Raw genomic sequence first — 10456 nt, 5'->3', positions numbered from 1 at the left:
GACTGGTTGAAAAGGTCAACAGCTTGGGAGGCTGAGGTGCCACAGAGCCTCTGCATCTCCTCTACATTCACTGTCCCTGTGTGTTTTGCTGTGCAGGCCACTGAGGGTCCTATGTCCAAGGTTTGGTTAGTTCTTAAGGGTGTCCTAAGGGAGCAGCCATAACTGATATGGACCATTGTTCTCTTCCAGCCTGAGACAGAGTACATGACAGCCCAATCCAAAGAAGACACTACCTTCCTCTCTTTAGGAGTGGCCACTGGCTCAGAAGCCCAGGCAAAGATTAAGCCTGCCATGTCCTACATGAGAGTTACTCTATGTTGACCAGAGAACTGCTTCCCTCATCATTTACCGACTTCTTTCTTCCATCCCATTCTCCCACAAACCCTCTCTTTCTAGATCCATTCAAGGCGGCAAAATCCACCAGCTGCCGACCAGAACATGGGGGATGATAGGTTTGAAGCACTTGGTCCCAAAACTCTTCTCTTGTCTTCCACCCCCTACAGTCTAGTCTCTATGCAGTAGCTACAGTGATTCTTTGACAATGTCAGCCAGGTCATGCTGCTACTCTGCCAGAACACCTCCACCAGCTTTCCATCTCATAGTGAAAGCCTCCCCCTACTGACTCTCCTCCTGACACTGGCAGCTCCATCTTCCTCAGCAGCCCAGACGAGCCCCTTCTTCAGGGCCTTTGTATTCACTGTGCCTTCCTCCTGTGAGATTCTTCCTCCAAGTGTGTGCACACTCTGCTATGCCCACTATCAGTGTGGACAAGGATGAGTTCTGTCTGTCATTTACCAAATCTTAGGACTTCCATTTCTGGAATATTAGTAATGCAAGAGTTTTGGTTTGAACTAGAGAGGCTGGGTCTGTCTGAACTTATAAAATCTTTTGAGAATACTCAGGGGTGATTCGATAATGGAATATAAACTGGTCATCCCTCCCTTAAGTGATCCACTGAAGAGATGAAGGGAATCTAGAACTTTCTGGAACAAAGTCACATGTTGGAAAGCTGACCATTCACATGTTCATTCAATAAACACTTACTGAGTACTGACCGTTTGAGACAACGAATTAGGAGGTGGGGATACCACACAGAACTGGAGAGTCCTTCCTTCAATGAGCTCATGGTCTAGTTGAGGATATAGGTGTTAGTTAAGTGGCCATATCAATAATTGTAAAATCATAACTATGATAAGTGCAGCGAAGGTGAGATGGACAGTTCTAGGAGATTTATCTATTAGGGAGGTCAGGGAAGGCTTCCTGAGGAAAGGGATCTTGGACATTAGATAAAAAGATGTATTGGAGAGGTGTCAAAAAGAGCTATGAGATTTCTGGTTGGCACTACTTGATGGATAGTAAAATTTCAGTGAAATAGAAAACACCAGAAGACAGGAAGACTGAGTGCAGTCAGGGTGGGGAAAATAAGAAGTTCTGTTTGGGATTTAAGTTTGAGGTACATTTAAGAACCAGTATCCTGTAGACAATTGGATATTACTGAATACATCAAGGAGAATATACAGATAAAAATGTGGAAATCAGAGGAGTGGTCTAGCTTGTCATTACCTGGCATGTTTTGTGTGATAACAAGACTTGGGTGCACACAAATTTATCTGAGACAAGGGTGTAGATGGAAGAGAGGGGCCTAGGTGCAGGTCCAACATTCGAAGTTTAAGTAGAGAAGGATGAACTTGCCAGGAAGGCAGAGAAGTTTCCAGATCATCAGGATGAAAAGTGGGAGAGTGTGGTGTGAGTGAAGTCAAGAGGAATTCTTTGTACTAGTGTGGCAACATTTTTGCAAGTTTGAAATTATTTCAAATTATATAGTACAAAATGTCATTTTGCTAGGGCTTATTAATATGGAAGAGGGGCCCCTCTCCATCTTGGATAACTGCCCCATCCACAGAGACCTTCCTTAGTGGGGATTATTTGCCTCCACCTCCTGTTGAAAGAATCAATTTAATCTTCAAAGCCTATATGCTCCTTTTCACATCTCTACAGATTATCACTGCATCCAAATCATTATTATCCTAGGAAGTAAACTGTTAAAAATAAGGTAGATCATCTAATTTTTTAACCCTTTATATTTAAAGGAATACTATGGACTTGTTAAACGTACACTACATTTTAATGTATTCCCACTTATTTATTAAACCAAAAACAAACAAACACCACATTTAATTGAGAGCACTGGATAAACTGCCCTCAGTTTGTGCCAATAAGGAGGCCAGGTAACAAACCAACCCCAAATCCTAGTGGCTTAAAGGAACAGAGGCTTATTTATGCTTATGTGCAGGTTGTCACCATGATTGCTCTGACTCCGCTCCTTCCTGACAGTCACCTCCCTGGTTGCTGCAGCAAGGAAGGGCTTCAGGTCAAGAGCTGTAAGTCCTCTGGCCTGGTCGCTACACACCCACTTCTGCTCATACTTCATCAGCTGCAGTCAGCCCGTGGCTGTGCCTAACTTCAAGGGAGTGTGGGACTATCCTTCCTGTGTACCTCAAGTAGGAGAAATCAAGAACGGTAGTAACTTGTACCATGCCATTTAAAGTTTGGCCACATAGACAATAAAAATCATACCATTGCGGCAGAAACAGCCCATCGCTTCCTCAATATCCATTCTCCTCTACCTCCTTACTAACAGAACCCTGGCATGTCAATACCTACCAGAAAGTATTCGACTTCACTGATGCCCTAATATCTATAAGCGGACATATGATCCAATTCTGCCTGTTGAGATAAAAACAGAAGTAGCTAGGTGGAGCTTACTGCAAAACCAAATATTTCTGATGCTCTGACAAAGCTGGCTTGTGACCCTGGCCCTGTCCCTCGTCTCACTGTCTGTCATCCTTCTTCCATCTTCATTCCGAGTGCCTGCAGTGCAGCACCTGCCCTGTAGCTACGGTACAGAAGCCTTATGCTAAGGGCAGTGGTCAGGATGACAGATGGGGCCTGGATCCTCGTGATGCTATGAACTTCATACCAGATGTGGGCTCTTTCTGCATACTGCTTGTTATTGCAGACACATAAGCTGGCATTGCTCGGTCTTCTGTTATTTACAACAAACCCAATCCTAAAAAATGCAAGTAAAATAATTTTGTTACTACATACCATAAACAATTACTTATTCATCTAGTAATCATGATTCTGAGTATTTGGGAAATATTTACAAAAATTGTGGAATTATCCTCACTTTCCTCCAGGTTAGTTAAATGGTATATAATTTTCTATAATGAATTTAGAATAATTCTTCTATTACCAAGGGGTGAAAGACTCCTTTTTGAGGACTGCAAGTGGGGTTCTTTTCCTGTTTGGTCCTGACGCCAATTAAGAAACCTGAAAGTGAGCATTAACAGTGCAAGCTTTCATCCTATGGCCAGAGAATGGAGAAGTGGGAGTGCAGCTCTTGGATCAAACTGCGCCTTCCTTAGCTGTCCAGGGGTGGCCTAAATGCAGGGGAGGTTTAGGTAACTAAACAGGTAGGAGGAATATTCATGGACTTTCTAAGGAAAGGGGCAGTGACTCTGTTTCTGTCTGATGTGAGCACCTAGAAGGACAGTCGCCACATTTCAGTCTCTTCCTGAAAGTCAAGGGGACATTAATCCCTTGGCAGGGCCCTGCATCCCTGTGTGGTACTCGTGACATGAGTGGGGAACAAAGTTCTGACACAGGTACAGAGAGAGTAACACAGTTTTGTTTGGGAACCAATGTCCCTCCAGAGGCCAATGCTCTGGTAAGCACCATAGGTTATACAAGACAAAATAGAATTTAATAATGAACCAAGTCCCAGAGTCAATCGAGATGGAGAACGTCTCTTGTCTGGGAGAGACGACTGGGCCTCTGATGAGTCTGAGGCAAACTGGTCTTGCAAGGAAGAATTTCAGAGAGTCCCAGAGTATTGTGGCTTGTATCTCACAGAGGACCCTGTCGGGTCGCCCAGACGAATGTCCCAGAGTGTCTCGCTCAGAACCGTGTAGAGGGTCTTAGCCAGAGTGCCCAGTTGGACTACTTATGGCACTGCTCTCGAGCTCTGATTTTATCCTCTTTTCCTTGGACTTGTTTACTTTTTAGGTGATAACCAGAAGTTGTTTTGGTGAACGTGTTTAGCACTCAATTTTGTTATGCTCAGTTTCACACATAAACATGTTTATTTTCACTTCATTCTTATCAGTCTCACACATCAGCGGCCATATTCCTGGCTTGCATCCCTACTAGTAAACAACTTGTTTTGCAAACCTCAATCCAACAACAACCTTGTTTTTAGTATATTTTATATGCTCTACACACTGTCTCTCTGTCTCTCCCTCTCTCAATACCCTCTTAGGGTTCTGTCCTCTTTTTATTTATGGTCTCTTCCAGCCATTGTCATGGCAATTGTCAACTGTCATGGTAGGTGTGCTATTTAGCATGAAGATTATAATGAGCTTTCAAATCTTTTGGAGGTCATTTAGACCCTCATCTTGGTTTCAACTGGTTTCAGCTAATCTTGACAAATTCTTAACTGCTGACCTCGGCCCTCCCTATTCTCAGAGACAGAGCAGGGGAGAGGTTCAGCCGGGCTTCTTAGACTTTCAGGCAGGCCCCACAGGGCCTACTATAACATGGAGAGAAATGAAATATTATCAAAGGCCTACATATAAGACCCACTTTGGGGAACAATGAGTTAAATACCTTGATCTTCTTATAAAATTAATCAATCGAACCTAATAGCTTAAGACATTAGAGTTAGTTATTCAAACATTGGCAGTCATAAATACAGCAGTAATATATTTTCCTCCTCCAATTAGTCAAGTCACTCTAGTTACTGATATAAATTATTCTTCAACATACAGTTCATTTAACTGTATATATGTATACAAGTCTTCACATTCAAATATTTTAAAAATAGTACAACATTAAAATGGTACTATACTAAAAGAAACTGAGCTGAGACAACATTTTGAAAATCACTAAAAATATATTTGCTATTTGAAAATAAGACAAAACTTTGGGACATAAAATTAAACTCATTAGTTGGCAAATATCTTACTCAAATAACATGTCCCCATGAATTTTTGTTTCACCAGTGCTGTTTTATCATGAATTACTATCAAGAATTACAGTTATCTTTTCATCATGTTGCCTCACAAGTGAAAAACTTAGGAGAAGCAGCTCCAGGTGCAGTAGCTAGGCAGCAAACCTGCAGCTTTTCTGAACCAGCCGTGGAAAACCTTTAGGACCTCTAGCAGGTACCTTCACTCAGACAACTCTGGATCAGTGCATCTTCCTTTGTAATTCATGACTTAGCCCTGAACCTCTTTGATAACTTGCTCTGAGTTCAGGAAAAAGCACTCTATTATGAAATACCTCCATTGAGCCACTGCCACTGGCTTGAAAATTGCTTTGTAAATGGTTAGACAAGGCTAGTAGGTACTTTTGGATTGACAGTGAAGTAAGAGGAGGCTAGAAGGATCATGGCTGCTGGTAATTTTGGTATTCTTTCTAGATGCCCCAGACTGGGGGAGGGGGTGACATTCAGGGACACTGGTGGGAAAACATTTCTTCCTGGGCTGTGGATAGTTCGATATTTCCAAACCCCACATTTCTAGTACATTGGGTTATTCTCTGAACATTTCCTGCCTAGTTTACTTCGATGCAAATGTTTTCCCCAAATCCATTATCTCAGTGCTGAGTGGCCCAGCTCTAATCTGACCTTCCCTAAGAGCTTTTCCAGATCTCATCAGTCATTCCTCATAGATGCCCTTAATTTTTTGTCCATATCCCAGTGGGCCTTGTATCTTGTATACAAGACCCTGGACTGCTGGCTCTCAGAAGGAAAACATCATTCTTATCCATTTCTGATGGCACCCAGTGTTTAGCACATGGTGCATGGACCTACAAGGAGCTTCATGTGTGCTTGAACAGAAGCAAGGGACATTTCTGATTTTCTCCATCATGTTGTCGACATTCTCTCTGTCCCATTGATAAGTAGAGGTTGGTTTGGAATCTCTGGAGTGGTCTGTAGTCCTTATAAATTTCAAAGTGGAGAGAAACTTGGCTAACAGAAAATATGGAGAAGGACCAACTTCTAACTTTCTTTGCCAGAGGTCAGAGCATTGCTTCTTCTCTGAATTGCTCTAAGTTGCAGAAATCAAAACTTCCCTTAATTTGGGACAGATAAGAGTAATTTGGGACAGATAAAAGTTCTGGGGAGCTGTCACTGCCCACTGACTTAGTGATGTTGCTGCAAAATGATTATTCAAGACATTTTTTCCGTCTAGTTTGAGTTATTTTCAAAAGCCCAAAATCACCTGATTTAAAAATAATAGATCACGATGTCATGGCACTACTGAAACTCAGAGAGCTTCACTGTCACTTGAGCAGCTGTGCAGACAGTCCAGCTTTTAGTAGATATACGGTATTCAAAAGAATGAAGTTGTGCACAGGGGTGAAGACCTGGTAGAGGAATCAAAGAGCAAATGTTACGTGCCAGGTTGGCATCTTTCATGGTCCCATGTGCCTCACACAAAATAAATAGGTGACATTGATTAGGCTAATTTCTGGCAAACCCATAGAGGCTGCAATAAATTCCTGAAAGGCTGGAGCTCACCTGCCTCTTCCTAGTCAGCAGGTGGTGGAGAGGCACATGGCACTCTCAACCTTCTTCTCAGTTCTGAGATGCCCTTTACAAAGCTGGACAAGGAAAGATCTCCACCGCCTTGCCTCTTCTTGTTTGGGAGCACCAAACCTTCCCTTCCGGAGTCACACACCCTTGTTTCCATCTGGGTCTATCCTGTTGGTGGGCGGAGGACAGATGCCGTACTGCTCGCCTGCAGTCTGGGAGTCTCAGGGCCACCGGGCCTGACCAACTGGCAGAGGCCACAAGAGCCATGCTTGGCTTAGGTGAAGGGAGGGGCCTAGAATGACCAGGCTGGCATGAGTGGGGGGGTCTCTGCAGGGCTGGCAGGAGGGAGGAAGAAGGAGAATGCCCACAAGGACTGTGGGTCCCAGCAGACTCCTGAAAGGGCCCTGCGCCCTTCTCCTCCAACCAATAAGCACCCGCCACTCGGATGTTTGTACGAACTTTGAAATATCCTAGGACACTGCAATTTTACTGCTCAACCTCCAAAGTCCTTCTGTAACGATGTGCTTGCATTTGTAGAAAATTGTGTGTTAACAGCAGCACTTCCCATCCCTGAGATGGGCCAAGTTATTCCACTGGGGAGAGGCCAAGAAGGCCAGTGGTTAGGAGCCTGCACTGTGCTAAGAAGGGTGTGGATTCTGGATGCGTGCACGCAGAGTGGGGAGACTTAAGAGCAAAACAAAGGGCATCACTCCCCACCTGTGCAGGAGAAGGCACCACGTGACTCCAGTGTGCTGCGGTCACCAAGCATCTCTCTGCCCCTGAAAGGCACTCACAACCTCTGTCTTCACACATTTACTCTCTGCATTCCCTCATCCCTATGAACACAAACAAGGCTGTGCACTGACTTCCTCCTTTATTCTGGACATCGTCCTTTTGGGAATAAAAATGAGAGAGAATGGCCAGGGATGGATCATGGGGTGGGAAGTACCAGAACATGAAAGTATCTATGAGGTCAGAATAGGTGCCTCCTCCTCACAGGTGAGGTCACGGGGCTCCACATGTGCTGTGTCCAACATCACGACCAGCTGGAGCAGATGTCCTGTTGTTTTCCATCCCATTCTGCACAGGCAAGTGTGAACACTGGTGTAGCAGGTTTCCCAGGCTGTGTCCAGTAGTGCACAACTGGTGTTTGGAAGGGTATTACATTTAAGAACAGGGCTGCTCTGGTGATGAGGAAGGAGGACTGGGCTGGGAATGAGAAGACCCTGTTCTAGGCCCAATCCTAGCCATTTGTGTCACTTGCCTGGGCCACTTCATACTCATGAGACTGGCTGACATAGTACTGCCAGGAACGTTGGCCAGCTGCTGTCTCTACTCTAATGGGAAACAGCGGACTCGAAGACATTTACCTGTGTTTGCCTCTGCTTCCAACAGACTGCCGTTCAGATTTCATCCACTACACCCCTCCAAAAGAAAGTCGGTTCTTCTTCCATCACTATACATTTGAGCACACAATGTGATATATAGATGATGTATTATAGAGTTGTACAATTGAACCCTATGTAATTCTACTCACCATTGTCACCCCAATAAATTTAAAAAGTCAGGAAATTTGTATTAATCCTTTTTTTTAAATTAAAGTTTATTGGGGTGACAATGGTTAGTAAAGTTACATAGGTTTCTGGTGTACAATTCTGTAATACATCATCTATATATCACATTGTGTGTTCACCACCCAGAGTCAGTTCTCCTTCCATCACCATATATTTGATCCTGTTTATCTTCATCTAACACCCTTTTCCCCACTTACCCTCTGGTAACCACTAAACTGTTGTCTATGTCTATCAGTTTTTGTTTCTTTGGTTTTTTGTCTTGTTCCTTTGTTGCTTTTGGTTTTATATTCCACATATCAGTGAAATATGGTTCTTGACTTTTTCTGTCTGACTTACTTTACTCAGCATAATAATCTCAAGATCTATCCGTGTTGTTGCAAATGGCACTATTTCATCTTTTCTTATGGCAGAATAGTATTAATCCTTTTCTTAAGTTAATATAAAAGTATAGCCAAAAAAGGAGCCCAAACTTTAGTAACGCAGCTGGAATAATTTGTGGCAGTGAGCAACAATGACAAAAAAAAGAGACTTTAAAAATTTAGTTGATTTTCTGTGGTTGTTGGTTTGCTAGTCTCACAGTATTGGAAGCTGCACATTTTTTTGAAGGACAAGGAAGCTGTTGGAGGATTGGTTCTCCCAGCAGCAACATTTTGCTAACCAAGTTTCTGGGGGATCTTTGCACCATCGCAAGATCTCAGTGGGACATATTTTTGAAAGATGTTTAGTGTTCATTCATAAGTGACAAAAACTGACAAGCAGGAAGCTTATGTGTTCAATGAGAGTAGCATGTTTATCTCCAAGTGATGTTTCATTTTGAAGACATGTGGAACCACCTTTTGCTGAAAGCACTGGGTCCTCTGTTGAATCTTATTAGGGATTGGTACCCTAGCTTTTTTTCTTCCATTTCCATTTTTATGAACTAACTTTTTCCATATATATTATATGTAACATATGTCAGTGATGAAGCCCAATATAAAAATGAGCATCCATGAACTTATCATACAACTTGAAAAGCTATCTTAGTTTCTTCTCTGGTCCCATCTCTTCCTTCCATGATCCTGAATTTTGTATGTATTAATATACCTGTGATTTTCCATATATGTATGTATCTCCAAACAATATATTGTTTAGATTATTCAGGTACTGGCTTTCTTTAGTAGCACATGGCAAAGTGGTTACAAATAATTGCTTTGGAATCTGATTGTGTTGAAATCTCAGATAAACCATTTACTCACTATGTGGACTTGAATGTATTACTTACCTCTCTGAAAATCAGTTTCTTCATTTATAAATGGGGGTAATCCTCTCCACCTGTCTCCCTCCTGAGGTTGCCCTGAGGATTTAATGGAATAAGAACTGTTAAAGACCTTGTACATTCCTAGCCCTTGATCAACAGTCACAAATGTTACCTTTTCCCTTCCTTCTGCCTCACATGTCGCTGGGAACTCCTGCAAAACACACTCCCCCTTCACCCTTCACCACTGGCAATTACTCCAGGCCATCAGGCTTTAAAACAACAGAAAATGAGAAACCTATGGAATGAACAAGAGCGCCAGACTGTATTTACACCTCTTGATCTGTCCACACAGGGAAGACAAATGAGCTAGGCAGCAGACAGAAGGTGCCATTACCAGGTCATTAATTAGCAACTTGCTCAGTGTTGGCAGGAAATCATTCATCATTTTCAGATGAGTGGAGAACTGCAGAACCTTCTAACTGTCCTCCCTCATTCTGCACCAGTGTGGTGGCTGTGACTGTGCTAGCCAGAGCTTTCCCTCCCACACTGCCTTATCAAGATAAGTGACTCAGGAGGTTGCCATGAGATCTGCTAAATGCAGGGCTAAAGGCTTCCAGGGCTGGAGTGCAACAAAACTAACAAAAGATAAATGAAGACGGTTGGAACAAGATGAGATGAATAAACTATTTGCTTTGAGCATGGACATGATGTTCCAGAACAATCCACTTTGGCTGCCAAAGTAACCCGTTGGAGTTCACAGAGAACCTCACCAGGGCTCTCAGGTGCAAGCTCAGAGCTCAGGGCTGCGTGTGGGGGCTCCACAGCAAGCCAGGGAAGCACTGTTACTGAGCGCCTTGCACAGAGGAGGAACCAGAGGCCCAGAAAACGATGGTTATTGTCCCAATTAAAATGTCTAGGAAGAGGCTGATTTGCATTCCAAACCAACATCTGTCTGATTCTAAAGCTCAGTCCTGCTCTATGACACAGCCTCTTCTCCTCAGCAGGGTGCTGGCTCTCCAGGAACAGTACAGACACTGGCTGAAA

The 10456-nt window shown here is 43.2% G+C and overlaps 1 long non-coding RNA gene across 1 annotated transcript; it reads right to left on the bottom strand.

Annotated features, from left to right (window-relative positions):
• Positions 1-1790: 1790 nt before the first annotated feature.
• Positions 1791-9937, bottom strand: LOC141572648 (uncharacterized). The gene is made up of 4 exons (XR_012497953.2): positions 9807-9937; positions 9437-9508; positions 6288-6432; positions 1791-3070 (listed from the first exon to the last, which is right to left on the bottom strand). It is a non-coding gene; the product is annotated as an uncharacterized LOC141572648 (long non-coding RNA).
• Between the last annotated feature and the right edge of the window lie 519 nt (positions 9938-10456).

The sequence above is a fragment of the Rhinolophus sinicus genome, chromosome 15, assembly GCF_057876585.1.
Source record: "Rhinolophus sinicus isolate RSI-liver-muscle chromosome 15, RSI-T2T, whole genome shotgun sequence".
In the NCBI taxonomy this organism is placed as follows: domain Eukaryota; kingdom Metazoa; phylum Chordata; class Mammalia; order Chiroptera; family Rhinolophidae; genus Rhinolophus; species Rhinolophus sinicus.
Note: the sequence above shows the minus strand (reverse complement) of the source record. Positions and strands in the feature narration are given on the sequence as shown.